Source organism: Camelus bactrianus, chromosome 7 (genome assembly GCF_048773025.1).
Source record: "Camelus bactrianus isolate YW-2024 breed Bactrian camel chromosome 7, ASM4877302v1, whole genome shotgun sequence".
Taxonomy (NCBI): domain Eukaryota; kingdom Metazoa; phylum Chordata; class Mammalia; order Artiodactyla; family Camelidae; genus Camelus; species Camelus bactrianus.
Genome location: NC_133545.1, coordinates 4,738,132 through 4,763,915, shown reverse-complemented (window position 1 = coordinate 4,763,915; position 25,784 = coordinate 4,738,132). Strand labels below are relative to the sequence as shown.

The window sequence follows — 25,784 nt, the reverse complement described above, 5'->3', positions numbered from 1 at the left end:
AATCAAAACTACAATGAGGTATCACCTCAGACCAGTCAGAATGACCACCATTAAAAAGTCTATAAATGGTAAATGCTAGAGAGGCTGTGGAGAAAGAGGAACACTCCAACCCTGTTGGTGACAATGTAGTTTGGTGTAGCCATTACGGAAAACAGTACTGAGATTCCTCTAAAAATTAAAAATAGACTTACCATATGATCCAGCAATCCCACGTCTAGGTATATATCTGGAGAGAACTCTAGTGTGAAAAGATATATGCACTCAGTGTTCACGGCAGCACTATTACAGTAGCCAGGACATGAAAGCAACCTAAATGTCCATCGACAGATGACTGGATAAAGAAGCTGTGGTATCTTTATACAATGGAATACTACTCTGCCATAAAAAAGAATAAAGTAATGCCTTTTGCAGCAACAAGAATGGACCTAGAGATTGCCATTCTAAGTGAAGTAAGTCAGAAAAGAGAAAGAAAAATACAATATGATATCACTTATATGTGGAATCTTAAAAAAAGACACAAATGAACTTATTTACAAAACAGAAACAGACTCACAGACATAGAAACAAACTTATGGTTATCAAAGTTTCCCCTTTGATATATAGAGGGGAGGGATAGATTAAGAGTTTGGAATTAGTAGATACTATTATATATAAAATAGATAAACAACAAGGTCCTAACATATAGCACAGGGAACTATATTCAATATCTTGTAGTAACCTATAATAATAAGGAATATGAAAAAGAATATATTTATATGACTGAATCACCTTGCTGTACACCTGAAACTAACACAACACTGTAAATCAACTATAAAATAAAAATAAAAAGAATGAGTCTTAAGAAGAAGGCTCAGTCTTCACCAGGAAGCCTTTCCTGATTCTTGACCTCTTTTCACAGCTCACCTGGTTAGCTGCTTCTCTTACCCCACAAAAGTCTACAAGGCACTTAACACAGGATTGGGATTTACTTTTCTGTCTCCCGCAAATCCCATAAACTCTTGGAAGGGGAAGAACGACTCTGTTTGATTATCATTGTATTGCCTGTGCTGACACATAGTAGGGATACCAAAGATATTTGAGTGAAATGAATTGTTTGTTATTAGCAAATCAGTTAAAAACATGGTGGGTAAGCGGCTGACTTTCAACTGCATAAATGGGTTCAGAGATGATTTCAACTCATCTACTCAAGCTTCTCCTGGACCTCATTCCTATGTAGAAATAATTATACCCACTCTCCTTTGAGCGTTGGAACTGGTGTCTTGAAGCAAAAAAAGAAAGCGACTGTGCTAAGGAGTAACAACAACAAACATTTCCATTTTAACAGACTCTCTCTGAGGACAGAGGCTGTCGACAGCACGTCCCGCCCCGGTTTGGACTGTTTGGACGTCGGCAGGGAGCCTTGCCAGCGCTTGCTGTGACCCTACAATTGTAGTTTCTGTTAAGTAAAGACAGTTGATTTTTTTAAAAAAATTGGTGTAGAAATTTGATAAAAACTCGAAAATATAAGACATTTAACACCATAACTAGGAATTCTTTCTGATTGATTTTAATCATTATATTTGGGGGAAAGTTTTAGTTCATTTTGATACTTTTCTAAATAACAATTTCAGATAGTATAAAATAAAGTTAGTTCCTTCCTAACATTCATTTTTGATTTCCTTTAAAGAGTATTTATTCCACAGGATCTTTTCAGAGGGTATGGCAACCAATTTCTACAATTCAATGTCAGTTGAGATCTGTTTCAAAGGCGGTTTTATTAAATAAGAGATGAAGAAAATGGACTAAACCAAAAAAAAAATCCTTTTTGTTTGGCTTCCTTCTGTTAAATTATCTTCTAACTTCCAAAAAATAGACAATGGTAAGATTTTGAAAACAATCATTCCACAAATATTTACTATCTGCTATGGAATATTTACTATGTGGCAGGAACTGTGAAAGGTGAGTCAATTAAATATCTGGTATGGTTTGAAATTCACATAAAAGACATGAAGTAGGAACTCTAAACATTAGTTAGTTCCTACTATTAGAGGTTAGTTTGTTACTCTTCAAATTCTGATTCTGTGGAGCTCATTGCTCAGGATCTGGAATTTGTATTTCTCTTGCCTTTCACAAATAAATCCAAATTAGTCTTTATTTTTTTGCTACTTGAAATATTTTATTATCAGGTTTGTGTTTAACATGACTTACTGCGGAACTGAATACATGCTATTATGTTGACAATTCTTATTAACCCATAATACTTTGCAAATGAAAAGATAAGTATTGCTCAACCAGTTCAATTAACCTTTCAATTCTTACTGCATCGAGCCATAAACTTTGAAATGTGTTGTATTTCTTCCTACCACAAAGCAACACAAAACATGATATAAAGTCACAAGGACACAAATCTTTCTTCACTGTTCTCTACTCTCTATAACTGGCGGACTCATTAACCCTTCCCAGAACAGACCACTGGTAATAGTATTTTCAGCCCTTTTTACCCCTTCACTAATGGAAATTTTGTCCAGAAACTGGTGAAAATTTCCAGAAATGATGGAGACAGACTATTTCCATTTTTGTTCTGTTTTGTTCTACAGACAGCGATCAAAAGGAAGTACAGTAGTCAAGCTGAAATTGAAGGGACCTGTTAATGCTTCCGTTTCACTGTCTGCACTTGGCTTTGGGGAATTCTGTGATCATCATTCACTATCTGTGGTGTTCTGGAGGATGGATGAGGGTGAACTCAGGACACAGAGCCAACTAACTGCAGGTGTAGGACTTGCCTACCTCAAAATGTAAATCTTTCAAGAAAGATGTTTAGTGTATCTTTTTTTTTATTGTGATATAATTTCCCTACGATAAACTGTATCCATTTCAAGCATACAATTTGCTGTATCAACTGGAAACCACTATTCCAATCAAGATATAACACATTTTTCTTACCCCAAAAAGTTTCCTTATGCCACTCTGCAGTTCATTCCTACTTTCTCTTCACTGTCTCAGGCCACCAGTGATCTACTTTTTGTTACTACAGATATTTTCTAGAATTTTATATACATGGAATCATACAGTATCCACTCCTTTGCACCTGGATTATTTCACTCAGCGTAATGATGGTTCAGTATATCAGTTGTTTGTTTGTTTTTATTACTGAGTAGTATTCCACTGTATGAATATGCCACATTTTGTCACCATTCACCTGTTGATGGACATTTGGGAAATTTCTAATTTTTGACCATTGTGAATAAAGCTCCTGTAAATATACATTGCCAAGTCTTTGTATGGACACATTTTTCATGTCTCTTGGATAAACAGCAAAGAGTGGAATGACTGGGTCATTTAATTAGCTTTTTTTTTTTTAAAGTTTTTCTAGTGGGTATATAATGGTTTCTCATTGTGGTTTTAATTTGCATTTCCTTGAGGACTAATTATATCTTTTAATGTGTTTATTGGCCATTCTTAGATCTTCTTCAGTGAAGTGACTATACAAATCTTTTGCCCATTATCGATTGGATTTTTTTGTCCTTTTTGAGTAGTATAAATGTGGCCAACAAATGCTAAGACAGCTCCTGAGGCCCCCACCTCCTGGTTCTTCTCCTTGAGTGTGAGCTGGACCTAGTGACTTGTTTCTAATTGACAGAACACACAAAGGTGATGGGCTATCCCTTCCAAGATTAGGCTACATAAGACTGTGGCTTCTGTCATACTAGCAGACTCTCTCCGTTCATGGCTTTGCTGAAGCAAGCTACCATATTGGAGATGCCCATGTGACAAGGACCCAAGGCCCTCAGTCCAATAGTCTGCAAAGTACTGACTCCTGCCATCAACCACATGATCTCAGAAATGGGTCCTTCCCCAGTCAAGCCTTCAGATGACACTCAGCCCTGCCTGATGTCTTGACTGTGGCTTCATAAAAGACCCTTAAGCAGAGGACCCAACTAAGCTGTGCCTGGACTTCTGATCCACAGAAAGTGTGAGATCTTAAGTACATGCTTTCAGCTGCTAAGTGTGTGGTAATCTGTTACACAGTAATCGATAATACAATGTTTTAAAAATATATAGTTAAGGGGGAGAGGGTATAGCTCAAGTGGCAGAGCACATGCTTAGCATGCATGAGGTCCTGGGTCCAACCCCCAGTAGCTTCATTAAAAAGAAAAACAAATATTAAGTAGATAAAACTAATTACCTCCTTCCCACCAAAAAAACCTTTTATATATATAGTTAAGATTCAAGTTCTTTGTCAGATACATGTATTGCAAACATTTTATCCCATTCTGTGGCTTGTGTTTTCAAACTCTTAACCATGTTTTACAAAGAGCAAAATTTAAAATTTTTGATGTGCTCCAATCCATCCTTTTATGAATCATGCTTTTTGTGTCCTATCTAAGACATCTCTACCTCCCCTAAGACTGTGAAGATTTTTTTCCAATGTTTCCTTCTTTATATTTTGACTTTTACATTAGGCTTATGATCCATTTTGGTTTAATTTTTTATTATGATGTGTGTTAAAGGTTCAGGGTCCTTTTTCCCACGCTGATATCCAGTTGGTCCCCATGTTTTTTGTTGAAAAGACTGTATTTTTATCTCTGTACTTTCATCATGACCATCCTGTCCTGATTCTTATAGCTCTACAGCAAGTCCTAAAATCCGGTAGTGAACATACTCTAATTTTGTCCTTCATTTAAAAAATTGCTTTGGCTCCTCTAAGTCTTTTGATTTCCACGCACACTTAGGAATTTAAAAAAAAAAAAAAAGGCCGCTGGAATTTTGGTTGGGATTGCATTCAATCTGTAGGTCAATTTGGGAAGAATTCACATCTTAACAAAGTTGAGTCTTCTAATTCATGATCATGTTATATCTTTCTGTTTAATTATCTCTGATTTCTCTCAGCAATCTTTTGTAATTTTCAGTGTAGAGATCTTGCATGTCTTTTGTTAAATTTATTCCTAGGCATCTTATTATTATTATTATTTTTGATGCTCTTGTAAATCAAGCTATTTTTAAAATTTCATTCCCCAATTGTTTGCTGCTACCATAGAAAGATGAAACTGATTTTTTATATATTAGCCTTGTATCCTGTGACCTTGATGAATCTACTTGTAAGTTTTAGTGACTGTTGTGTTGATTACTTGGGATTTCCTACATAAGTAATCATGTCATTTAGTACCTCTTACCTTTAGTTCTTTACTTTGTGGTTCCCTGATACTGCATAATCTTACCTATATTTATGTGTTTAGTGTATTACATGTATGCTCTGATTCTTACCTAAATATATCATTTTATTTGTTTCTTTGTTCTGAAAAGATATTTCTGTTACTCTGCATATTATATACATAGCATATATAAATGTGTATGTGTAATATTATGTATTATCATATACAATAATATGTATAAATATAAATGTATATATTCCCCACTTTAGACTCAGTCATTAGCAATGTGTGCCCCTCAGTGTGTGGCACACTGTACTAAATTGTAGTGGATACTGTTGATTGTCCACTTGGCATCTGTTCCTCTCCCACCATCTTCCTTCCTCAAATAACCTCCTAATTTTGTCACAGCATGTACCCTTTTCTTACACAAGTCTTGATGGTGACAATCTTTCTTAGGTTATCCTGGACTAAAGGGAAAGACTCATAGCTGGAGGGAGCCAGCGCCCACACTCACGTGTGCATGTCCCCACCTGCCCCCTGTTCTTGCCACAGACAGCAGTCACCCTGAGTACTATTGAGGACCAGTCTTCAGATGAAGCCAGTGCTGAGAGAAAGGACTTGGGCTCTTGGTGACGTCACTGAGTAGACCTGTATCTCACCTTGCCGGCGGCCTGTCCTACCTCTGGACCAGCAATAGGACACATTAGATGCCTTCGCCCTGCAAGTCAGTTTGAGTTGGAGTTTTCTGTTGCTTTGAATATACACTGTCAGAACATCCTAAGTGATATTTGGGTATTATATCAGATACAGGCCCTGCCCTTAGGAGATGATATTCTAATTTGGTGCGGATTATAGTCTATAATTGTGGAAACTACATTTCTGCATATGTAACACTTACAAAGTAGTTTAAATTAAAAAAACGATAGCAACTGCATAGTGGATACAAATGCTAAGGTACTTTGAGAGGAAGGCTTCCTAAAGAGATGTATCGAGGCAGATTTTGAAGGAAGCAAGACTGTGAAGGAGGGCATCCGAGCTCATGGCGAGGGCAGAGGACAGTCTCTGAAGGTAAAGACACTTGCAGGACACAGAGGGCAGATGGCCTTTATCTGAGAGTGCAGTGTCCTTGCAGAGAAGTTAAAGAAAGATTGGTAGAGACCACTGGAAGATAAGGGAATGGAATGAGATTTCATGCGTAGGCTGTAAGGAGTGAATGGCAGTTGTCTCCAACTGTTTTTGGCCATATAAAAAGACCTTAATGTCTGTGTGGAGTGGAAATGGTTGGATATGGGAGGGCCTGGAGTCAGGGAGAATATCTCACATGTCTTTACAATGAATGTAGAAATGAAGCAAGGCTGAGAAGTATCACGGAGATAAAAATAGTTTGGACTTGGTATTTCAGTGGATTAGGGAATAAATAGAAAAGAGGCTAGAATATCACAGAAAATTGGCAGGATGAGCTTGTTTGAGGTAAGAAGAAATGGGAAACGCTATGATAAAGCTGTTAAACTTCAGATGGCGATTGTCCGAGTGCACCTTTGGGCTGTAACCAGGGAAGCTGTAACCTTTGTGGCTCTACAGCAAAGGAGGAGAGGGTGGGGTGACAGAGGTTTTTGATTTATCAGCTGTGCTTCCCAAACTTTAGTCAGGTGTCATTTTTTTATGTCATAGCCCCATATACAATGGGGCTACAATACAACCCCCACATACAATCTATACAGTTATTTAAATTGACTTTTAAAAAAACCTAGTCTTTAGGCAAAATTCCATGAAATCATAGGTTTGAAGATTCTAAATATTTTTTCCCGATACACAAATACATTGCTGTTAAAATGTTCATCCTCGTATGGCCTCAAGTCATCTTGCACAGCACGGTGGTTCACCCTACACTTCAGGAAAACCAGTCTAGGAGGGCAAGAGAAGGTGGTGCCCAGAGCCAGACGCGAAAGGCTGGTGTTTGCAGGGCGAAGGGAGGAGACTTCCAGCGGGGCGACAGGGGCCTCTCATGGGGGCAGTAAGGAGAGTCGATGGCATGAAAGAGAAGCAGCCCCCGGAAACTGCCCACGAGCCCTGGCACTGGAAGAGGAGAAGGCGGGCTGTGAGTAGGCAAGTCTAAGCCAGTGTTTTGAAAGCTGTCAGCAGTGACCCATTCATGACTCATGAAAGCAGTTTAATGGGTTGGAATTACCTTCGTTCAAAATGAAGTGTCCTAGAAATACCACTTTGCTCGGTAGGTTGCTGAGGGTAATTATTGTTTCCAGAAAGCTGTTTTAATCATGTGTCCGTGTATGTGAGTAGATGGCCAAGTTGTTTTTCTTTAATCGTAGTTTATGGCCATAGACTAGATAATAAAGAAAGATGTCTACATCTTCTGACACCTCTCGGCTGAATGATTTAGTCCTACATGTGGGACACTGGCTACGGGAAACGTGAAGCTTGTCGCTCACCACTCAAGTCTCCCTTCACCCGAAGAAGCAGGCAGTGTCCGGAGGAACTAAGGCAGGCCTGAAGCAAGAAGAATGCTTTCAACTCATTCGTTTGTGTGTGTGTGTGTATTTGGGACTGGTGGCAGGGGGTGTTATTTATTTATTTTTATTTATTTATTGGAGGTACTGGGGATGGAACCCAGGACCACGTGCACGCTAAGCATGCGCTCTACCCCTGAGCTATACCCTCCCCCCTCATTTTTTTTTTAAATTTTCATTTTTTAAAATTGAAGTATGGCTTGATCTCAACTCCTTCATGTTTAAGTTGCAAATAATATAATGAAAACTTAGTCTACACTAAACTGCCTTGACATGCTGGTTGGTGTTTTTCATGGTATTTTCAGGTCTGTAGACCTCCATGTCTGGGAGGACATGCTCACACACACACACACACACACACACACACACACACACACGGGAGGGGCAAAGAATAACGACTACTTGGTACTACTTGGTATTACTTGGTACTTCTACTTTTTTTCCCAAACAACAAACATTTAAAAGAAAAGTGGTAATGGTTTATTATTCTCCTGCTGGGAAGTGGGTGGTTAAGAAAACTTTCCCTCCAGGGAATGATCTGTGGGCTAGGATTGGGACCAGATGTGGGGATGAGGTGACGGTCATAAATCCTGTGACACTCAGCAGCCCACGTCTGTCACTTAGCATTCCTAAGGATCTGTGGATCAGTGCCTTGCAACAGCAGCGTACCTGGGAGCTACACTAGCAGTCTCCAAGTGTGGTCAGAGGACGCCCGAGCGTCCCGGCAACCTTTTCAGGGAGCCTACGGTCAAGCTGTTTCATAGCAACGCTGGGGCATCATCTGCTTTCCACCCACTGCTGCCTGTACTTGTCACTGTCGGCACGCTGGGAAGCCCCAGCCCCCAAGCTCACATCATGGCCCTGGCAAACCATCCCAGACTTCTGCTCCAGGGGCAAAAGCCAGTTTCACCTAAAAGTGTCCTTGATAGCGCAGCAAAATTTATTCATCTTATTAAATCTCAACCCTTGGATACATGTCTTTTTAATGTTCTGCATGATGAAACAAGAAGTCTACATAAAACACTTCCGTGGGGTGCTGACTGATGACAGTGTTCTTGAGGTAAGGCTCTTGGGGACTGAGATGCCTTTTTTAAGTGAAACATTGAGAAGCTGAAGAACTGTGGTTACTCAGACCTGGGTACCTGGCAGATATTTTTCCAAACTGAACAAAGTGAGTCTGTCACTTCAAGGAAAACAACTGACCAGACTTGTTGCCAATGATAACATTCGCGTTTTCAAGTAAAATTAGAATTTTGGAGAAGCTGTATCTGCCACAATGAGCCTGACAGCTCCCCAATACTTAGAGGCGTCTCCAGGAGAGACTGGTAGGGTTATTAACAGACGCGATTTTGCTTTTTGGATATTGTGGCATGAAATGGGCTACCTTTGGACGATCTGCATAAATCATTGGCTTGATGTTTTCTGAGTGACCAATAAGTGATGTTATAAAATTGTGCACTCAAAGTGCAAAACAGAGTGATGGGTTTTAATGTAATAGAGCAGACTCTATTAAGTAGACAATGAAAATTCATTAATATGGTTTCAGATTGCACACTGCAACTAACCTTTAAAAAAAACTACCACTTGTCAAGAAGACTACCACCAGTTTTCTGAAGAGGCTATTAAAATACTCCTCCCTTTTCCAACCACATTTCTGTGTGAGGCTGGGTTTTCTTCATGTACCTCAACCAAAACAACATATGGCAACAGAATGAATGCAGAAGCAGATATGAGAATTCCACTGTCCTTTAACTAAGACATTAAAAAGATTTGCAATAATGTAAAGCAATGCCACTCTTCTCACTATTATTTATTATAAATATATTTACGATAATACGTAAGTTTACTATTGATCTTTTAAAATAAATATTTTAAATTTTCTGTTTTAATTCTAATATGGTAAATATCAATATATGAAACCCACAGAAAATAAGCCCTTGGGGTCCTCAATAATCATGAGTATAAAAGGGGTCTTGAGACCAACAGAGCTGAGAACCACTGAACTGCATGGGAGCAAAACTCAAAACTCAAAACAACTCACTGTCTAGTACAAGTTAAAAGAGATGCCCCTTCATCCTCTCTTCTGGGTTTAATGACCTTGGATTGTTTAGGTAGGCATTTCTTTCCATGTTTATTGAGAAACTTACTTTGATTAAGAGAAAATCTTAATGATCATAGTAGAGCCCAGTACAGTTACAAAACAAAAAACACTAATTTGAAAAGATACATGCACCCCAATGTTCACAGCAGCACTATTTACAATGGCCAAGATATGGAAGCAACGTAAGCGTCCATCAACAGATAAATGGATTAAGAAGATGTGGTGTATATGTTTGTAATAGAATACTACTCAGCCATAAAAAGAATGAAATTCTGCCATTTGCAGGATGGACCTGGAGAGTATTATGCATAGTGAAGTAAGTCGGACAGAGAAAGACAAATACTGTATGATATCACTTATATGTGGAATCTAAAAATAATACAAATGAACGTATATAGCAAAAGAGACACAGACTCACAGATATGGAAAACGAACCAGTGGTTCCCAGTGGGGAGACAGATTAGGAGCGGGGCAAGTTAGGGGTGTGGGATTAAGAGACACAAACTACTATGTATAAAACAGAAAGCAACAAGGATATACTGTACAGCACAGGGAATTATAGCCGTTATCTTTGGAGTATAAACTGAAAAACACTGGAACACTATATTGTACACCTGAAACTAATATAATATTATAAATCAACTATACTTCATTAAAAAAACCCAAAACCCCCGGAAATTTATATTGCCTTTTATAAACCAAGAAGTCTTGTTCTCTTTATCCCATTCACGTCATTCATTCATTGATTTTTTTTTCATTGTTAGAAAACCACCATTGGGGGAAGATACAGCTCAGTTAAACCTAATTACCTCCCCATCGAAAAAAACACCCCAAAACACAAAAACATATAAAAACAAACAAACAAAAACCAAAGACCCACCTCCTAATACTATCATCTTTGGGGGTTAGGGTTAAAAAAAAAAGAAGAATTAAAAAGAAAAAAGAAAAAAAGAAAACCACTATGAAATTCACTTGTTGGAAAAAAAAAAAGGGGTTTGCCTAAATGCTTTCAACATATATATTTTAAATACAAAGCATTTTTAGCTATTTTAGTGTTGACTAACATAGCTTGAATCACCTTCAGTTTGAAAACAGGATAAAAATGATCCTTATAAAATGAGTTCTGGATAATTAGCAGACAGGGATAATTTAGTTACACCCACCCACCAACACGACAGCGCTGCATAACCTCAGGCGACCAGTACGATCAGACGCATGAGGGGATCTGTGGGTTTTGTTCTTTTCTTGGAGACATCTTCCCAGGCTTTCCAGGTTCCAGGCAAAACCTGGACACTCCACACGGTGGTCCCACAGCCACTTCCCTTCCCCAGCAGCCTGGGCATCACTCCTGATGCCTGGGTCTTAATTTACATCCTCATCGAGAAGGACCAGATGCCCCAGTATCTCCCTGAGGAAAGGTACGTGGGTAGGTAATTTCTTGAGAACTTGCATATCTGATAATGGCTTTCAATTTGATGTCCTGCCAAATTACCAATTTTGAAATCATTTCCCCTCCATTTTGAACGTATCACCACACTGCCTTCTAGCTCCTGCTGTTCTGCAGTCTGACACCATTCTGACTCACAATTCTTGTTTTTAATTTTTATTTATTTTTTTTTAATTTTAAGATAATGTCTTTCTCTCTGATGTTTTGAAACTTCATGATGCTGTGTCTTGGTGTAAGTCTTTTTTTTTTTCCCTTTTGTTTGTTTTGTTTCATTTTGTGCTGGGTGTCAGTCTGGAACCCAGGCCCTTCACGGACAGGAGATAATCTTTTTCTCTTCTGTCTTCTTGGTTCTTCCTCTCTGGACTCCAGGTATTTAGCAGATGAACCTCCTGAACTGATACCCTCATTTTCTCTTTTTTACAATAAATGTTTATGTTGGCCTTCTGTCTACATTCTGGAAGATGTGCTCAACTTCCACCTTCCAGTGCAGGTGTGTGTGAATCTCTATGCATATGTTTGCATAGTTTTATATTCCTAGATCTCTTGATCATAGAATACTCCTCCCTCTGCCCCCTGCCCTTTTTTATAGCATCCTGTTCTTATTTCATGGCTGTAGTACCTTTTATTCCCTTTAAATGCTTCCTCCAAGTTCCTTTTTTCTATTTCTTTGGTCTCTGTCTTTCACAATAGAAGTTTCCCTCAAATGCCTGATTTTCTTTGGATGCTTATTTAATAGCGATGTTCTGAAGGGCTGGGTGGGGGCTGCACGCGTGGGTGGGAACCATTGACTGGTGGGCTTCCCTGTTGAGAAGTACCAGTGGCAAGCCAAAGTTTCCATTTCTGCAGGTCTTTCCTCTCAAGACAAATCCATTTTCCTGCTTGGGTGGGTGAACAAGGGGGCCGCCCAGTGCCAACATTTTGGGAGTCAAGCAGGGGGACAGGAGCTGGCAGTGGGGGTCACCAGTCTGTATAGAGGCTTTTACTTGATCTCTGTTTTCAGAACTTGTACTCCCGTGCAAATATTCAAAAAGCAGACTCATCTTCTTGTGAGGGTGAGAATCTGGGTCGTCTGTATGGTAACTTTCAAACAAACTCACACCCTTGCCTTCAGAGTTTCCTGCGTCTTCGAGCCAGAGTCCCCATGTCCCTGTTTCAGCTGAAGGTGAGTTTTTCAAGAAGAGCTATAATTAAAACTAGAAGCAGTCATCAGAAGAAGCATTTAAATACAGCAGTGAAGTCTTTATGGAAGCAAAACAAAGCCAATAAAGGAAGTGGACAGGATCACAAAAGCCACACAGTGTGGTTGTAAATATCGTTCAAAAGTTTCTCGAGGTTACGAGCTTATTTATCTAAGGCCTTGGCCAAGGCCTTTTTAGTGCCTAGGTTTTGGAAACTGCGGCTTAGTCTTAGCGTTTTGTTTTGTTTATAACTCTCCTCAAAAGAATGCAGCTTGAAAATTAAGTTTTGATTAGCACTGTTCTCCTCTAGTGTCCTAAAGAGTGTTTAAAGTTGTTTTTTAAACAGTCATTATTTACAAGATTTTTTTTTAAAAGCTTCATCATCCCCAGCAGCTCAGAACCTTTCCTCCCCTCTCTGCCTGCCCTAAACATTATCGGCCGCTCGTCAAAGGATTACGGCGCCTGCTCTCCGGCTGCTGGTGAAGGCTCGTCCCAGATCAGGCTTGGGAGGGGCCGGGAGGACAGAGCGGCTCAAACAGGACGGACTCTGAGGACCCGAGGACCCGAGGACACATGCAGCATTTTAGGTTTTACCAGCAGAAGAATGATCGAGAGCTGAACAAAGAGGAATTCGCTCCCAGCATCTGGGGTTTCAAGGGGCAGCTTGGTTTCTTCTCCCAAACTTTTCCTGTCCTTGGTCTGGCATCTGGGACAGTGTCCAGGACAGAGAACTGAGACAAATGAGGGCCAAGGAGGAGGAGGAGCTCGGGCTGGGTTACTGCTGTTGTTGAATTCCTTTTTTTTTTTTTAAAGTACTCTTTCTATTTGTTGTTTGTTTGGGGAGGGGATAATTAGGTGCATTTATTTACTTATTTTATTTATTTATGTATTTTACATGGAGGTGCTGGGGATTGAACTCCGGACCTCGTGCACGCGAAGCACACTGCCACTGAGCTACACCCTCCTTCGCGAGTTCACTCTTGTAAAGGAAATTATTCCCACAATTAACCTCAGGAGCATTGCCCCAATTCTAGGAATCACTGAGGAAATACGTGAACAGGTAATTATATTTATTTTTCTCCTTACGCGTTGTTTCCTTGGGCATCCTTCAGAAAAGAACAGCAATAGTTTTATACTCGTAAAGGGCTCAAAATACAGAGACTCAGAGGGCCCCGTCTCTGGGCAGCCGTGCCCTGCCAGTGGGAGGACTCGAGTCCACAAGGATGCTGCCAGGCACTGTCCTTTCCATTTTCCTCTTGAAAATAACCTGTCAGCTACCAGCTGGTTCCTCCCAAGAGGCCTTAGCCGTCCCTAAGTCTTCAGTCCCCACGGCTGCGGCCTCCCGTGCCTCTCAGGGAACTGCGTGTGTGGACGTGGAACTGAGGGGGAGACACTGACTGCTGGGGCAGCTGGGCAGCCTCTCCTGGACGAGAGCCTCCCCTGGGAGGCGGGCCAGCAAGAGCGAGGAGGGTGCATCCTGGAGCAGGCCACCTGGGCCTCAGCCTGCCTCTCTCACCTGAACTCGGTTTTAAACTCCAGCACTGGCTCTGCTGTTTGCCAGGCCCAGAGCGAAATGAAGAACAGGGGCCCCGGGCTCCAGAATAAAGAATTTCAAGATGATGCGACAACAACAGAGCATGAAACCCAGAGCGGGCCCCTCTAAGCAAGGGCCCTGTGTGACGGTGTGGGTCACAACCATGAAGTGTCCATGCCTCAATGTCCCCATCTGTCAAGTGGGGATCAGAGCTGTGCCTGCCTCATCGGGCTGTAAGGAATGCGTGAGTTAACGGCACATAAAGCACCTGTACCAGCAGTTAGTGAGAGCCCAGGGAATTATTATCACATCCCCACTCAGACCATACGTCACGTCAGACCAGCTCAGACATCCTACCCAAATGTGATGAACATACATCCTCCCAGTGCTCTGTGATTTGGTAACAGTCAGACCAACAAACACAACGTTATAAATCCAGTTAACAGCACTGAGTCAATGACGATGTTGCATTTTTAAACCCTGGGAGTTCTTCAGTGAATAAACTAGAAAGACTGAAAACTCAGGCTAAGCCTAAAATTTTAGGGAGTACCGTACTGTGCTTCATCTCTGCGGTTCAGTTTAAAAAATTTTAAGTACATCACTGTTTATCATGACCACAGAAAGAAATGTGTTGTCTGATGAATCACGAAAAACTAGAAATATCTAAAAGTTTAAAATGGAGGACAGTGCAAAATGCACTTCGTGACAACGAGGAAAACAGTTTATTTCATATGCAAGTATCTTTAGTCCAACAATATATATTTAGCTAAGCATACAGATCAGATCCACTTGTACAGATCTGAGTAAAGGGAAGCCAATATTTTGGACAGTGTCAGTGAGGGACGTGTGATAAGATGGTTTTAACCCACAGCTAATATCACTAAGCAGCTAGAATAGTGTGCGTTGTAATCATCATAGTTCTTTCTGATATAGATGACTAAGGAGCTGGTTTATACTATGTCAACTGCTGCTCTATTGTGTTAAAGGACCAAGCTGGAAATAAGGCACAGAATCTCCTAATAGCTGCTACTGATCTTCTAAGTCAACTCAGAACTTAATTCAGTAAGACTGGAGGGGAAGAGAATGAGATAGAACAGATAGTTACAGAATTTCTAGTCCCATAATGGGCTGCCTGAAAGTTCTGCTTGACTCTTTTTTTTTTTTTTAATTGAAGTAGTTAGCTACAATGTGTCAGTTTCTGGTGTACAGCGTAATATCCCAGTCATGCATATATATACCTATATTCATTTTCATATTCTTGCTTGACTCTTTATGTAGTGAAAGAATCTGGTGACCCAGCAAGCAACCACGGTCCCAACTAACCTGGTGCAGTGCTGTTTGAACGGAAATAAAATTGGACCTTATTCTATGCGCTCCACCAAATATATGTGTAAATACAACTTGATCTTCTCAGGTTGGCTTTGGTGGTTTACTTAAAAAGCAGTCTCTTTGTACACACATACATATAGTTTCATATTCTTTTTCATTAAAGGTTATTACAAGATATTGAATATTGTACCCTGTGCTATAAGAAGAAACTTGTTTTTAAAAAGTCTATTTATATTTATAGTGGCTAACATTTGCAAATGTGCTGTACACCAGAAACTGACACATTGTAACTGACCATACTGCAATAAAAAATAAAAAAATAAATAAATAAATTTAAAAAGCAGTCTCTTTACCTCTAAGTTTGTTTTAAATAGAGCTTCTTTTATTATTTGTGTTTGTTTTATCCAAGCAATATATTCCCCCTCCCCCTATTTCTCAGAAAAATAAATTAAAAGTGGCTTTGCTTTGTTCAGGGGAGTCCGTGATGTGGACACCCTTCCATTTAAGTCAGGCCAACAAGCTAAATGCTGACTACACCCTAAGTCCCTGGAGCGACTGGCTCTAAAAGCCTTTATATTTGCTTTTACCATGTTATAAAAGGCAATGGATGAGTATTTATGTTGACTTTAAGGCTTTCCTCTCTCATCACACAGATACCTTAACACTCGGGGTCCTTGCACGGTCACTGACCAGGTGTTTGCAAACCTGATGCACACATTGAATGCAGTCTACAGTTTATGCCTCGTGGGAAATAGCTGTTTTCTTTAATCGTCCATTTGTGAGAGTGAGTGAGGGGGCAGGCAGGGTGGAAACATAGCCCCATTTGTGGCACCGTGTCCTGACAGCCGCAAGAAGCACAAGGCCTTGAACCACTAAGACCAGGCCTCTATTTTGAAGATAATTTCTTTGATTATTTCAGCATGTAGGGCTATGTGCAGCCTCTTGGGGGGGGGGGGCAGGGGCATCCTAGGAAAAATCCTAAATCTATTAAGTAGATGTTCTAATACATCAAACACAGCTAGAGGACAGTTGTTTCTGAAATTCATTCTTACATCCTGCAAAAGGACAAGTCATACTGATATCATGACCCAGTCCGAGTATCATTAAGGATGGGTAACGAACATGTAACTTGGTATTTGGGGATCCACCCAAGCCAAGCTTTAATTGCTAGACATAATAAAAGTAAAAGGTCAGATTCAAGTCCAAGACCGAGGACAGATCTTAAGGTAAAACGTATTCCTTTCATTCTCCTGCTCACCTGACCCCTTAAACTGGCAGCCGAGGCTCAGGCAGGCAAACAGCTTAAGACCCTTATGACCTCCGGGTACTGAAGTATTATATATGCTCATGTCTTACAAGAATCTGATCATTAGTGAGTAAATCCATCGAAACTGCACTATTTTTTTTAATCCAAATATCAACATGGTCTCTATCTGATGGCTTTGGTATGTTAAACATGTGCTCCAGGCTAGATGTGATATTTGCTGTTTACTGTATTAGACCCAGCAGTGTGCTCTGTCATTCGCATAATATAAAGTTAGTTAGTAACTGTGTGACCGCGACATTTTCTGAACAGGAGACTTTTAAAAATAACATTCTCCTAACAACCAAATGATGTAAATTGAAGACAGGGGCCTGATTATAATATTAAGGGAAAAGCTATGTTGCCAGACCATCCAGCCCATTGTCTACATGTCTGATATGTCTGTTTCTGTATCTGTGTATGAAGGAACAACCAAGGCCCAGCCAGGAACGCTGCACCTCGGTTTCCCTGTCTCGAGGCGATGGGACTACAGGAAGTCTTTATTCTCTTCTTTCTGCTTCTCTTTACATAATTAGAGGAATGATTTTTTAAAATTATAATCATGGTAAAATACACATACATAAAATTTACCTCCTTAGCCATTTTAAAGTACATAGTTGTAGTATCAAGTACATTTATACTGTTGTGCAGCCAATTACCTGAACTTTTCATCTTAGAGGAGTGCTATTTTTAAAAGAGATGATGAAATACTCCTCCAGATGTGTCTAATTTTTAAAATTAAATGCAAAGGAAGTAAATGGAATGGCTTAATCGGGATAAACCAAGATAATTGAATAGCCTGACCAATTTGTGAGTGAACACAGTCTAAGCAATGGGCTTTTAATTTGCTTCTGAGACAGTGTGAGGAGAGGGCAACGCTGGCAGAGAGCATACTAGGGTTTCCTCTGGGTAGTTCCTTAGAGGGTTAATTACTGAACTACCGGCTTCAATTTCCCTTTTTCTGAATAAAATAGACCTTTTTTCTAATCAGGCTCAAGATAGGTGGATGTCATTCTTACTCAGGACTCAAAAATAGTGGGAAAAAATGTTACAACATGCACCCCCCAACCCCAAAACAGGTTTACTCCAGCACCGCTGAGAATTTGAGCGTCATTCATTAACAGAGCAGGCACTCCGTTCTTAGAGAGATGCCAAAGGAAGCTTGTTCTAAACTTTTCCACCATTCCAACAGTTAATTTCTGCTGACTTGTTAAGGGAACACCATTAACACCGGTGTTACAGTTTGTGTCACTGGTACCCGTGATACTCCACCAGCCATAGTTAATGCTTTTCTAAGTGCTGTTGAGTTCAGGGACAATCCTGGTTCTGAGCTGGAGGAATTCCCATCTAAATGCAAATCAAGACAAGCCCATCGAGAATGCATGATTAGGTACAGTCATTTTTCCACCATTTAATGTTCAGCCCCTAAAATGCATTTTCATGCGACCATGTTGGTGAAGTGTCCCTTCTCGGGTTTAAACTGTGTTCTCTTCCCAGCACCGGCGGTTGTACAGGCAAATGTGTTCAGAGACTTGATTTCTTTGACTTCATAAATGGTAAATAAAATGGACTAAGAGAATCATCTGTCCAACCTCTGCTTCTCCGCTCCAGACTTACAGATTCAGGCCCCGAATACCTCTATCTGATGTCCTGAAAGACTCAGAGAGAATGTGCCCCCAGTGGAACCTGCCCCTCGTCCCCAGATCTACTTCCCCTTCCTCAGTTAACGATGCGCCACCCATCCTTTCCTGCCAGAAGCTGGAGAGTCACCCTAGACTCCTCCTTCCACTACCACCTATTTGGGCATCACTGGGGCCAGCCTATTTCATCTCTTACGTGCTTTTACAATTAACCCCTTCCTCCAAACCTCCACTCCTGTGGCCTTAATTCAGCTCTTTGTCGTCTCTTACTGGACTACTACAGTACTTTCTTAGGTGGTCTGCTGGCCTAGTCTTTCCCCTATAAAGTCCAACCTCTAGCTCGTTACTGGAGCCATCTTTTTATTATGATACAAGTCTGACCAACGCGCTCCTCTGACAACCACTGCCAGGGTAGCCAATGAAAAGTTTATGATGCTCATTCATGCAGCTTGCATCAAATTTGCATCCCTTCCTTCCTCAAGGAGATTAAGGGGAAGAATAAGGGTCCTTCCACCTTAAACTCATGTTATTCCAAATGTCCCCAGTCCAGTCCAAAAGCAGATTGTATAATCTTAGAATGCACCGAGGGTGAGGAGAATGCAAATCCTTCAGTCCTAACTCTACAGGACTATCTCACCAGTTTGCCATCTTTTCAGCCAGTCTGATTCCTGGACCTCTTGTGGGCGGGACTGGTGACCCATCCTCTTGCCCTCCGCAGTGGGACAGGCCCCGCATCTTGGGTGGACAAAGCTCTATGGTTCACCTCTTGCCTTTCTGGGGACAAGTCTCACTCTGCTGCTTTGCACAGGATGTCTTAGCAATTAACTGGATGGCAGTAAAGGGAAGATCTGGCACAGATCAGTGAGGAGCTGGCAATTTTTTTTTCTGAAAAAAGGCCAGGTACTAAGTATTTTAGGGCTTCGCAGGCTCCCCAGGCGCCACTGCAGCGTGAAAGCAGCCAAAGGAAGGGCATAAATGACTCGCTGTGGCCACATGCTAGTAAGACTTTAATTACAAAAACAGGCGGTGGGCCAGATTTGGCCCACGCGCCACAGCGTGCCAACCCGTGAGTTCGGGATACAGGCTAAGGTGCTGAGTCAGGGTGCAGGGGATAGGCGGAGAATCTTGGATTTCTCCAGAGGTAGTGAAAAACCACACCAAGAACGTGGGTTTTGGAGTGTAGGTGCCTCGGTTCAATCCTTGACTTCAGCGTTCGCTAGCTCGGGAGCCTTTGGGTAACTTTACACAGATTATCTCATTTGATCCTCATTTGATCATCTTGTGAGGTACCTTTCTATGGAAAAGAGGCGTGGGTGGAAAGGCACTGAAGGTTCAGAAAGTTGAAGTTCCTTTCACCAGCGTATTCACATGCTCAAATCACACCTGTCTTTTCAAAGAAACGCCCTTCTGCACTCTCCAGCTACAGCCTTTGCTCAAGTTCCCTCTGCACATCAAACTTCTTGATAAAGCTGTCCCCATCCTCCAGCCATACTCTGTCATCTCACACTCCCTCCGCCACCCTCTGTCAGACAGCTTCTGCCCCTTGCTGAGAGAAATCGGTGATCAAGACGCTTTCTTCAACAGAGATACGTTCAGCCTGTTATCTGTTTAGGTGACATCCTTCACACCAGCCCAGGTGAGGGGAAAAGATGACTGCGATGGAGTCTGCCTCCTGCGAGAGGCACTATTTGCAGATACTCGTGATAAACTGCAGCAAGCATCCTGACTCTGTGTGACGCCAATATTTTAATACGGCCTCTGCCAGGGGAAGGCAGGGTTGCTCCTCTAGGGTAGAAACTACAAGGTGAATCCTAACGTGGCCACCCTTGTGATGGCAGATTTAACCACAAGAAGGGTAGACTCCAAGAGCCAAGACAGCAAAATAAACCCACCACTGGAAACGTACACATTTTTAACCCCACATCTGCATCTCTGGGGTCCCATCACCGCTGAGTGCATGGCCACGGGACTTGTGAATCTTTAGAAGCTAACCCCCTATCTGTTAGGTCATGACCATGAGGGAAGAGGGGCCCCTCAAAGCTTGAGCTCAGGGTCCTGGCTCTGCGGGACTTAGCCCTTGCTGGGAGACTCTTGAGGGCAGGAACGATCTCAGCCATCTTTGAGTACTCAGCACCTAGTTCAGTGCCAGGCAAATGACACGGTCTTAAGAAATAACAGGTGAAGGTATGATTTCCCTCCTGGATCCCAGGGGAGGTGACGGGCAGGGCATCTATCAAGCTTAGAAAAAATGTTGAGGTAAAAAGATCCAACATCCTCTCCTTGGAGCTCAGCTACCCTGGGGCACAAAGTAAATGAGAATCCCACAGACCCAGGGCACTGCTCAGAAAAACGGGCCAAGCTCTCTGCCAAGCGCATCTCTCTTATCTGGTCCCTGCCTCTTTCTGCTCTTCAAGTTATGATTCCAACAGGGCAGGAACACAGGGAGGATGTCATCATAGCATCTTTTTTTGACAGCTAGGAGAATAGATATTCTCTGCCTGTCTCTTCAACACGCAGGCAACACCCATCCAGGCTTCCACACTCATGATAACCAAGCCCACTACACATCAGCTCACTCTGCAGTCCCTACTCAGTGACCCAATGTGAATTTTTTCAAACTATTTAAAAAATATCTAATCTGTTGTGAGTAACAGATGATGAAATTGCTAGTTTGCCATTCCTGGGTGGATAGTCTTAACACCGAGACCTTACTGGGTTGTAACTTGATATTTAAAATGTTTACAGGAATATAAAACTAAACGGGTGCATATTAAATCTTTAACTGCTCCTTAACGTCAAATGATTTGAAATATTTTTAGATTTTTAAAGTGCTTTTCTCGCTTCAAAAGGGCTAATTGTTCCAAATAACAATTTTGAAAGATTCGTTAGTGACTTCTTTCCAAACATTCATACCAGGAAAACTAGGGATCTTAGAGATTGATTCAATGGCAAGACAATCTGTTTTTAAAAAGAACCCAAAGTTTCTGAGTTTATTATCATTTCTGAATCCACTGAGCTGTTTTCTCCCCACACATATGATGAAACAAGTATTAGTTATCTTTTGATACATAACAGATCATCCCAAAACTCAGCAGCTTAAGACAACAATGATACGTTATCTGTGATGACTGAGTTGTGTCCCGCCCCAGCAAATTCATATGTTGGAGTCCTAACCCCCAAAGGGACTATATTTGGAGATAGGACCTTTAAAGAAGTAATTAAGGCTAAATGAGGTCATAAGGGTGGGGCTCTAATCCAACAAGACAGGTGTCTTTGTCAGAGGCAGAAGAGACACTAGGGACGTGTGTGCGTGAAAGAAAGGCCCTGTGAGGACAAAGCAGGACAGTGGCCATCTGCAGCCCAGCAGGGAGCCCTCAGGAGAAAACTAACCTGCCAGCACCTCGATCCTGGACTTCCAGCCTCCAGAACTGCGAGGAATAAGTTTCTGTTGTTTAAGTCACCAGACTTTGATGTTTTGTTATGGCCGCCTGAGGCGACTAATACGTTATATCTCATGGTTTCTGTGGGTCAGTTCAGCAGGGTGATCCTGGCGCAGGAGCGCTCACTAGGTCCCCAGGCAGGTAGTGGCGGGGGCTGCAGTCTCATCTGAAGGCCTGACTGGGGCTGAAGGACCCAGTTCCATGGTGGCTGGGACGCTGGTGACGTTGTTTTGTTGGTTGGGGGCTTTTGTTCCTCTCTCCCTGGCCTAATGAGGCCTTTTTAATTTGGTCCCAACCAACCATCCTGAACTCTTTTTTTCAGTTTAGTTACATATTAAGTATATCATAAGAAGAAATATAGCCCTTATTTTCACCCGTCAGAATTTTGGTATCATAAATTGCTAAAATAGAGTGGAGAAGAAGTCCATGTATTAGAGGTTGTGGTGTATAGTTGACCCTTAACAATGTGAGGGTTAGAGGTGCCGACCCTTCGCACTGGAAAATCCAGTATAACTTACAGGCAGTGCACCTCAGACGTGGTTCCTCCATCTCTGTGGGTATGCAGCCAACCTTGGATCATGTAGTACTGCAGTATGTACTAGTGAAAAAAATCTGCATTTACATGGACCTGTGCAGTTCCAACCTGTGTCATTTAAGAGTCAACTGTACTCCTCTGACCCCCTTTCAACAATGAAGGATTTCCCCCCAGCTGTTGGGAACCTGCCAAAGGACGATCCGCAGCTACCAGCTAGGACTGCCCTTGCTTGAAGAGAGCTGCCCTGCCCAAGGTCAAGCCCTTGCCAGGACAGCTGTCATCTAGTGACTGGTGATGACGGCATGAAGGCCTGGCTCCTTGGGCCCCACTTGGGACCACTGTGAGGAGTGCCCTGTGGGTCTGCTGAGGACTTGGCTGAGACTGCACTGTACTGCAGCTCCTCCCTCTGCTCACCCTGCCTCCTTCCCTTCTCCCACAGGGATTGATCCTAACAGCCCTTCCTAATAAACATCCTGCACACTAATCTCTGTCTTAGGTTCTTAATTTCTCAGGAAACATAAACTGCAGCAGTCTGCTTAACAGGAAGTCACTCCGGAGAAGTTAACCATCTAAATTAGACTCCTTAAGTATAGATAAGTGAGCCTCTGGACTCTAGTTCGTTGTGTGTTCAACTGAGACCCAGCTGCTGGACTCAAGTGATAAGACAGGAGGTAGACTTCAAAACCAGCCGCGCCCTCCGCCTCTCCCTGCGTCCGCACCCTCTGCAGTGTGACTGTCACTTACACTTCCTTCTCTCGGCCACAGCAAGTCATAAGTCCAACCCAGATCCAAGGGGAGAGGAAGCAGTTTCTACCTGGGGTAGGGGGAGCTACAGGGCGCCAGTCCTGAGCCTGGCCATCAGGAGGCCTTGAGTATATCTCCATGTCTCTTGGAACCCCTTCACTGTCATAAGACACACCCAGGCTGGCCGGCTGGAGGAGGAGAGACCGCATGCAACAGAGACAAGCTGTTTGGCTCAGGCCATGCTGGCCCAGCCAGTCCCCAAGCAACCTGCTAAGTGACCACAGATGTATGAGTAAGCATAGCCAAGGCCAGAAGAAGGTCCAGCCCAAACTGCTGACCCACGGAATTGTGAGCTAAGTAATTCGGGGAGGTTTGTTCTACAGCAATAGAAAAACTGACACAGTACCCAACCCTGCTGGCTACAGGAATCAAGCAGGCAAGAGAGGAGGAGAAGGGAGACTCCAGACTGCGGCGGGTGTCCTGGGTTCCCTGTCACTGGCTCTGGGACGCCAAGCTGCTGCAGCGGCTGCTGCTAATGGCCCAAACCTGCGCCCTCCTTACAGGGCTGTCTCTGGGTGACAGGTGCCACCCCGGCTGCAGGCGTGTCTCTCTCACTGGAGGCATCCCATAATGAATGGCTGCTCCGTAGGAGGGGACAAAAGTCCCGCTCCCGCGCCTTCAGGCAGAACAAATTCTGGTGCAGTTTATGCTCCAGAGCTCCGTTGTCAAAAGGCTGGAACTAAATCGCATCTGAAACCACACCCTTGCTTGGCTTCTTCCCTCCCCTTGCCCCTTACAGCTTTCCTCTGAGAGCACTCCATACTGAACAGACTTGTACCCAAACTCCCGCTAGGAGCTCTGATTCAAGACGCAGGTCAAGAGTGAAATTCCTGGGAGAAAACGAGGGAGAAAACGAGTGGCTGGTGTGGAAAGGAAATCAGACCAGTACCATCATTCTTGTATTTTGGATTAGGTTTTCGACCCCACACAAGGTGATTCTTCCACGGGTCCAAGACAAATGCCCCCTCTTTGTGCTCCCACCTCCTAAGGAAGCTCATTCACTTCCTTTACAAGAACAAGTGTGCTGCCTGCTTTCCCCCTTCTATCTTTAACTACTCCCTTCTGACTAGCTCTGTTCTCATTAGGGTTTAAATGGATTCCCCTCATGGGAAGAAATCATCACCTTGATTTTTCCAGCTAGAGCCCCATCTTCTCCCCTTCAGAGTCAGGATCCTTGAAAGAATTCTCTACACTAGAAATTCCACTTCTTTACCTCTGAATCATTCACCCCACGTTACCTGGCTTCTGCTTCTGACCGTGCCATTGAAAGTGCTCCCGCCAAGGTTACCGATGACCACAGTCCTTCTGTCCCATGGCCAGTCTGCTGCGTGTGACATCACCCATCACTCCCTCCGAACATGTGAAACACGATGAAACACAGTCCTTTTGCTTCTGTGATACTGGGTTTGCCTGGTTTTCCTCTTACTTTCCAGGCAATGCAGAATCCTTTTCCTTTTTTTGTCCTTCAAATGCCCATGTTTTTCTAGCTCTCTTCTCATCTACCCTATGTTTTTCTGGATTATTTCATCTACTATCATGGTATAAATTACCACTTACATTCTGACGATTTTAAAACCTTAATTTCTAGCTCCAGACTCACATGTCCAGTTGCCCCTTGGACACCTCCACCTGGTTACCCCAACGGGCACCTTACTGTATCACCTAAATACACACGTGTGTGCACTTAGGCACGCCCCCCGCCACCACTTGCACACGCACAGCCTGTGCCCCGACCCCAGCAGATGCAAGTACCATCCATCCAGTTTCCCAGGGCAAACTCTTCAGAGTCATTCTTGATTCTTCTCTTATTCTCCCTCCACGAATCAGTCACGACACCGCTAATTCCTCTCAATCCGACCTCTTACACAGCTCTTTACTTCTCCATACCAGTCTCCTTCTTTCCACCTGCAGCTGCCACCTGGCCCAGATCGCCTCACACTGCATCTCATCAGAGCCCTGGTTGTGCCCAAATCCAATCTAATTTCCATGTCCTGCCAGAGGGATCACCCTAAAATGCAAAACTGATTATTGCTCTCTGCTGTTGCAAAACATGTCCACTTCCTTCCTCCAGGATTGGCTTTTCCACTCATAAGACTGGCCTGGCTGTCCTCTCCCATAATAACTACACAGGTTTCATCAGATTCCACTGTAACGTATTTACCTGCCTGTATCCTCAAAGAGACAGAAGCTCCTTCCTTTGTTCAATTAGTTATGAGCTATTTCTCAGAACCCTCCTATGCATCATGTGCTGTTAATAAGTGGTGAACAGAACGAATACTGACCCTGCCTCATGACAGCCTCCACGCATCTATCATTCCGTCAGCCTTTCCAAGCACAGGGTCCAGCACCCAGCAGTTGCTAAAAATTATTTGCTGGGTAAAGAGATGATAAAATGAGTGCTGTCTACTAAAGACTAGTTAGTTACCCTCATCCCCTTTCCAATTTTAGAATAAAAGTTTATAAAAGTGATCTCCATGGCAAATGTTTACAGAGAATGTTGTTTTATTCCAAAAGGCAGAGGTAAATTACATCTAAATACTTTCAGGCTGACGGAAGCCTTTGAGCAACCCACACTCCTCTGTGAAGATTATGCTGGTGACCAAATGAATGAAATTGGCCAAGCTCTTAAGGACCTTAGCACATAAAGACATTCAGTGGAATCCAATTATAAAGAAACACTTTATATGAACTTGAAGCTACCACCAAGCCCTGCTGCCAAGGGCTGCTGGAAACAGAAGAAACCTGGGCCAGACTACAGCTGCAGAGGCTGGAACATCCTCTAAGGCAGCCCCTGGAGGCCTTGGGGGATAAAACTC

At 42.5% G+C, this 25,784-nt stretch overlaps 1 protein-coding gene and 1 long non-coding RNA gene across 10 annotated transcripts in view; one reads left to right on the top strand and one right to left on the bottom strand.

Annotated features, from left to right (window-relative positions):
* PRKAG2 (protein kinase AMP-activated non-catalytic subunit gamma 2) overlaps positions 1 to 25,784 on the bottom strand; it is a 240,877-nt gene that overhangs the window by 59,453 nt on the left and 155,640 nt on the right. The gene's annotated exons all lie outside the window — the stretch shown is intronic.
* LOC123616151 (uncharacterized) lies at positions 11,562 to 12,892 on the top strand. Its single transcript, XR_006724038.2, has 3 exons — positions 11,562 to 11,695; positions 12,206 to 12,367; positions 12,759 to 12,892. It is a non-coding gene; the product is annotated as an uncharacterized LOC123616151 (long non-coding RNA).